This window comes from Bos mutus, chromosome 1 (assembly GCF_027580195.1).
Source record: "Bos mutus isolate GX-2022 chromosome 1, NWIPB_WYAK_1.1, whole genome shotgun sequence".
In the NCBI taxonomy this organism is placed as follows: domain Eukaryota; kingdom Metazoa; phylum Chordata; class Mammalia; order Artiodactyla; family Bovidae; genus Bos; species Bos mutus.
The window spans coordinates 63,331,214-63,337,767 of record NC_091617.1 but is presented as its reverse complement, the minus strand read 5'-3'; the positions used below and the strand labels follow the sequence as shown (position 1 = coordinate 63,337,767).

At 44.3% G+C, this 6,554-nt stretch overlaps 1 protein-coding gene across 1 annotated transcript in view; it reads left to right on the top strand.

The window, feature by feature from the left end:
• Positions 1–6,005: 6,005 nt before the first annotated feature.
• TMEM39A (transmembrane protein 39A) overlaps positions 6,006–6,554 on the top strand; it is a 29,093-nt gene continuing 28,544 nt past the window's right edge. Inside the window, exon 1 of the mRNA XM_005905440.3 lies at positions 6,006–6,314. The gene's annotated coding sequence lies outside the window, so the exon portion shown is untranslated. The remainder of the gene's footprint in view (positions 6,315–6,554) is intronic.

The window sequence follows — 6,554 nt, the reverse complement described above, 5'->3', positions numbered from 1 at the left end:
GACGGCAGAGCGCCGCTCGGCCTCCCGGTCCTGGTCCCGAGCCCAGCAAGCTGCGCAGCTTCTCTGGGAAGGCGGCACAGGTAGTCAGCCGCTGACGTGCTTGTTTGTTTAGAGCTGAACTCGCGCTCTTTATATATACATATATATATGCATCTCTCGACTGAGCGACTTCACTTTCACTTTTCACTTTCATGCATTGGAGAAGGAAATGGCAACCCACTCCAGTGTTCTTGCCTGGAGAATCCCAGGGACAAGGGAGCCTGGTGGGCTGCCGTCTCTGGGGTCGCACAGAGTTGGACACGACTGAAACGACTTAGCAGCAGCAGCATCCATCTCTCAGATAAAATCGAATCGCAGGAGAGAATGAATAAATGGCACCCTGGGGAAAAATGTCTATTTGTCCTTTACATTCTGTAACATCTTGAAAACGTCTTATTCTCCGCAGCCAAAAAACTGAAAGCCAAAAGGAAACATTTTTTCACCCAAAGATTTACAGTCAGTGGCACAACCCGGGCTAGCAGTTCTTTCCACGGCCTCAAACTGCTTTTTTTTTTTTTTTTTACTAAATAGCATAGATTTGAGCACCTGAATGTCTACAGTACTGTTAGACGTCAAATGATTGCAAATAGTATATAGCACATGTCTCTTTGTAATAGCAATTTATAACAGTCGGGGTGACTCGGGGAAAAAAAAAAACGGAGTACAACATTATACTGTAAAATGTAGGCATATATGGTGATATACAGTTGCAAGTATGTATCTATTTTATAAAATGTGCATGGTGACACCTAGGCTCTGTGGAAATACAAGATGAGATTTGTGCCCTGAAGGAATTTAGATCTAGTAGAGAGAAATATATTCTTCCCGGGAGCTTATTTACAATTTAAGGCAATAACTAGATGCTACTGGTTTCAGTGGAGGGAAAGATCAATATGGAAATCTGGAGAAAGAGGCAGGAAGGGTGCATTGTATTCCAAGCTGAAGAAAAGGAGATGTTGCAGTTCATGAATATTGTGCTAGAGATGCTGAAAGAGGGGAACCCATAATTTGCAGGTGGGAATAGAACCTGGGTTGATGGTAATGAAGCATTTAGGATGTATGCTGAGGAATGGTGGAAGATAAAATAATGTTGATTAGTTAGGAATGGCTATGTAACTCATTTTGGGTGAGTGGGGAAGAGAAGAAAATGAATCCTTAATACTGTATCTTACAAGCCTTTAGGACTCCAAATGAAAACAAGTGTTCCTTTTTCTTCCAGGAAGGTGAGCAATACTTCAAAGTGAATAATTAATCAAAAGCCCACCAAGCAAGGTACTACATAGATGACCTTCCCTTCAAAGTTCGTTTAAAATAAATATAGTGGAAAACAAACATCCTTCCCTTCAAAGTTAGTTTAAAATGAATATCAGATCAGATCGGATCAGATCGGTGGCTCAGTCGTGTCTGACTCTTTGCGATACCATGAATCGCAGCACACCAGGCCTCCCTGTCCAACACCAGCTCCTGGAGTTCACTCAGACTCAAGTCCATCGAGTCAGTGATGCCATCCAGCCATCTCATCCTCTGTCGTCCCGTTCCCCTCCTGCCCCCAATCCCTCCCAGCATCAGAGTCTTTTCCAATGAGTCAACTCTTCGCATGAGGCGGCCAAAGTACTGGAGTCACAGCTTTAGCATCATTCCTTCCAAAGAAATCCCAGGGCTGATCACCTTCAGAATAGACTGGCTGGATCTCCTTGCAGTCCAAGGGACTGTCAAGAGTCTTCTCCAACACCACAGTTCAAAAGCATCAATTCTTCAGCGCTCAGCCTTCTTCACAGTCCAACTCTCATATCCATACATGACCACAGGAAAAACCATAGCCTTGACTAGATGGACCTTTGTTGGCAAAGTAATGTCTCTGCTTTTGAATATGCTATCTAGGTTGGTCATAACTTTTCTTCCAAGGAGTAAGCGTCTTTTAATTTCATGGCTGCACTCACCATCTCCAGTGATTTTGGAGCCCAGAAAAATAAAGTCTGACACTGTTTCCACTGTTTCCCCATCTATTTCCCATGAAGTGATGGGACCGGATGCCATGATCTTTGTTTTCTGAATGTTGAGCTTTAAGCCAACTTTTTCACTCTCCACTTTCACTTTCTTCAAGAGGCTTTTGAGTTCCTCTTCCCTTTCTGCCATAAGGGTGGTGTCATCTGCATATCTCAGGTTATTGATATTTCTCCCGGCAATCTTGATTCCAGCTTGTGTTTCTTCCAGTCCAGCGTTTCTCATGATGTACTCTGCATATAAGTTAAATAAACAGGGTGACAATATACAGCCTTGATGTACTCCTTTTCCTATTTGGAACCAGTCTGTTGTTCCATGTCCAGTTCTAACTGTTGCTTCCTGACCTACATACAGGTTTCTCAAGAGGCAGGTCAGGTGGTCTGGTATTCCCATCTCTTGAAGAATTTCCCACAGTTTATTGTGTTCCACACAGTCAAAGACTTTGGCATAGTCAATAAAGCAGAAAGAGATGTTTTACTGGAACTCTCTTGCTTTTTCCATGATCCAGCGGATGTTGGCAATTTGATCTCTGGTTTCTCTGCCTTTTCTAAAACCAGCTTGAACATCAGGAAGTTCATGGTTCACATATTGCTGAAGCCTGGCTTGGAGAATTTTGAGCATTACTTTACTAGCGTGTGAGATGAGTGCAATTGTGTGGTAGTCTGAGCATTCTTTGGCATTCCCTTTCTTTGGGATTGGAATGAAAACTGACCTTCTCCAGTCCTGTGGCCACTGCTGAGTTTTCCAAATTTGCTGGCATATTGAGTGCAGCACTTTCACAGCATCATCTTTCAGGATTTGGAATAGCTCAACTGGAATTCCATCACCTCCACTAGCTTTGTTCGTGGAGTTATGCTTTCTAAGGCCCACTTGACTTCACATTCCAGGATGTCTGGCTCTAGGTCAGTGATCATACCATTGTGCGATCATATTCATAAAATGAATATAGTGGAGAACAATTATAGAAACTCTAATAAAATAGCTTGCTGCTGCTGCTGCTAAGTCACTTCAGTCGTGTCCGACTCTGTGTGACCCCATAGACGGCAGCCACCAGGCTCCCCCGTCCCTGGGATTCTCCAGGCAAGAACACTGGAATGGGTTGCCATTTCCTTCTCCAAAGCAGGAAAGTGAAAAGTGAAAGTGAAGTCGATCAGTCGTGTCCGACTCTTCGCGAGTCCCAATCACTTCATGCTATAAGGTCTTTGAAATGAACATAAATCATATTTTCTGCACCTTTATAATGTTTATATTTGAAGTGAGAGATCGAGAGGTAAGTGAGCCCTCTACACAGGAGGAATAAGGTACACATGAATTTAAATATTACTTGTTTCATTTACTTAAGTGGTAAGATTTTATTTCCAGTGGTTGCTACATGAGTGAATGAGTGCTAGAATTCTCCTGGGAATTAAGAAAACCACAGACTTCTAGGCCTTTGCCATGGTCACTAATTTAAAATGCAAACACTATAGTTTACTAAAAGACCCTCCATGTTCAAGCTTATTGTGTCTTCAAAGTCATTTCATGCTCACCATAATCTGGCTATACAGTTTTACACTGAATTTCTCACACATGCCAAGTTCTAACCCAACTTAGAATCTCTGCCTAAGTTTTGTTTTCCATCTGGATTGTTTTTCTCTCTCATCCTGGCATCTCTGGTTCCTTCCCAACATTCAAGTTTCTGCTGAAATGGCATTCCTTCAGACAGATTCCTCTCAAAACAGCACCCTAATTTTCTACCTTACCCCCTTATTTGTCTAGTTCATAATACTTAAAAACAGTATTTAATTGATATTAAGTAACTGTGTCTCTAAGAATATAAGCTTCAGGAGGGCAGTTACATATCTTATTCAGAAGCACAGTGCTTGGAACATAGTAGGCACTAAATAAATAATTGCTGAATGAAAGATGAACACTGGTGAGCCGATGGAAAAGCGGCAAAGAATTTCAGAGTACCAAGCAGTAGTTGATACTGAAAAGAAATGTATCATAAGCCTACAGGTGAATACAATGGAAATATGTAATCATCTATATTGCATGAAAGAAAGCTCTGTGGCACACAAGGACAGTAGGAATACTTGGGAATATTACTAACTCTAATGGTTCCGATATTGTTCATTCTGGCTGTAAACTCTGGGTCTGTCACTTACTAGCTGGATAATATTAGCTAGGTTTCAACAAGTTATTTTTCCTACCTTCAGTTTTCTCTGTAAAAAACAGGAATACTATAAAAACATAGAGATTTAAATCAAATATGTAAAGCTATTAGTCTAGTGTCTGGCACCAAACAAAAAAACCTCTCAGTAAAGGTTAACTAATCATATGCTGGATAAGGTTTTCTCTTAAGATGCTTAGAATCTGCAAAGTGAGAGATCTCATGCCAAGTGTTCCGTTGATACTCTTCCTCTTCTGCTAACACCAAAATATAGACAGTTTCTGAATTCACTACCGATGTTGCCCTCTTTTTTACCTTTCTGTCGAACACTTCCTTTACTAATAATAGGAACTTATTCTCCCACAAACTCCCTATTCATCCTTGCAGTCTTGTCTTTTAAACCCCAAGTTCTCTGTGAAGATTTTCTTGGGACTGACACCACCACCATTGCACAGAACTTATTACCCTGTCTTGCCTGTTATCTCTGGACCTTGGACATACTTTTTATGTTACATTTATTGTAATAAATTGTAATTTTCCTGGTGTCTTGTCTCTTCCACTAGACTATGAGCCCTTTTTGGTATTCACTTTTGTAACTTCAGCATCCATTTAGTACTTTTCTCAACATACAAGAAGCTCACGACTGGCTGCTGAAGCACAACTGCGTCCTGATCGCCTTCGCTTAGCAGTGACTTTAAATGACGTCTCCTATAACCTGAGATATGCAGATGACACCACCCTTATGGCAGAAAGGGAAGAGGAACTCAAAAGCCTCTTGAAGAAAGTGAAAGTGGAGAGTGAAAAAGTTGGCTTAAAGCTCAACATTCAGAAAACAAAGATCATGGCATCCGGTCCCATCACTTCATGGGAAATAGATGGGGAAACAGTGGAAACAGTGTCAGACTTTATTTTTCTGGGCTCCAAAATCACTGGAGATGGTGAGTGCAGCCATGAAATTAAAAGACGCTTACTCCTTGGAAGAAAAGTTATGACCAACCTAGATAGCATATTCAAAAGCAGAGACATTACTTTGCCAACAAAGGTCCATCTAGTCAAGGCTATGGTTTTTCCTGTGGTCATGTATGGATGTGAGAGTTGGACTGTGAAGAAGGCTGAGCACTGAAGAATTGATGCTTTTGAACTGTGGTGTTGGAGAAGACTCTTGACAGTCCCTTGGACTGCAAGGAGATCCAGCCAGTCTATTCTGAAGGTGATCAGCCCTGGGATTTCTTTGGAAGGAATGATGCTAAATAAAGCTGAAACTCCAGTACTTTGGCCACCTCATGTGAAGAGTTGACTCACTGGAAAAGACTCTGATGCTGGGAGGGATTGGGCGCAGGAGGAGAAGGGGACGACAGAGGATGAGATGGCTGGATGGCATCACTGACTCGATGGACGTGAGTCTGAGTGAACTCCGGGAGTTGGTGTTGGACAGGGAGGCCTGGCGTGCTGCGATTCATAGGGTCGCAAAGAGTCGGACACGACTGAGCGACAGAACTGAACTGAACCTTCCCCATCTGTAAAAAGGGAATTGATGATTTGAACACGGTTGTTACTAGGAGTCCATGAGATAACAGGAAGGACCCTAGCATGCTGTCCGCATATCGTCGGGGCTTGGTGACTTAGGATAAGGGAGGAAATACTGTGCTGAGTGCTGGGTGGGGAAGAAGAGATCGCGAGACCCATGGAAAAGGCGAGTTCCACTGCGCAGGTGCACGCAAAAGTGGTCAGGGTGCTCACTCCCCGGGCTCCTGTGTAGTTCCGGGGGCCTGTTTGCCGTTCCTGGGGCGGCCGGCCGTCGCCGAGCTGACGTCATCGGCGTGCGCTGCCACGTCTGCTCAGCTCCGCGGTAATGGAGGCTGAGGATGAGTGCTGACGGGGCTGGCCTCTGCTTGTAGCTTTGGCTCTGGCTCTGACTCTGGTACTGACTCAGGGTCTGGGTCTGGCAGCCCGAAGCCGGGACACCTTTTCTCGACTCTCCGGGAGGGGACAACCCACAGACAAGCAACTGGTTTGCAGCGCCTCAACGTGGGCAGGGAGTTCTGTTGCTTGGGGTCTAGCTGGAAAACCGCCGCCTCCTCCCAGGGATCCCGCCCCGCTGGCCTGGCCTCCTCCATGCGTGAGTATATCCGAGCTGCCGCGCTGTCCGATTGTCCCGGGCCTGCTTCGGCCCTCCAGGTTGCGCGGCGGGGACCGCTTTGTCGTCCCCTCATAGAGGCCAGTCTGTTGAAGTTTGTGTTCTCTCGCTGCCCACCTTCCACCACCCCATCCCCTCGCCTTCTTCCGTCCCAATTTTTTGCTCTACACTTTTCTTTTCCTTTGCTCGTCAATTGAGCAAGGACCAGCTGACCTTACATCC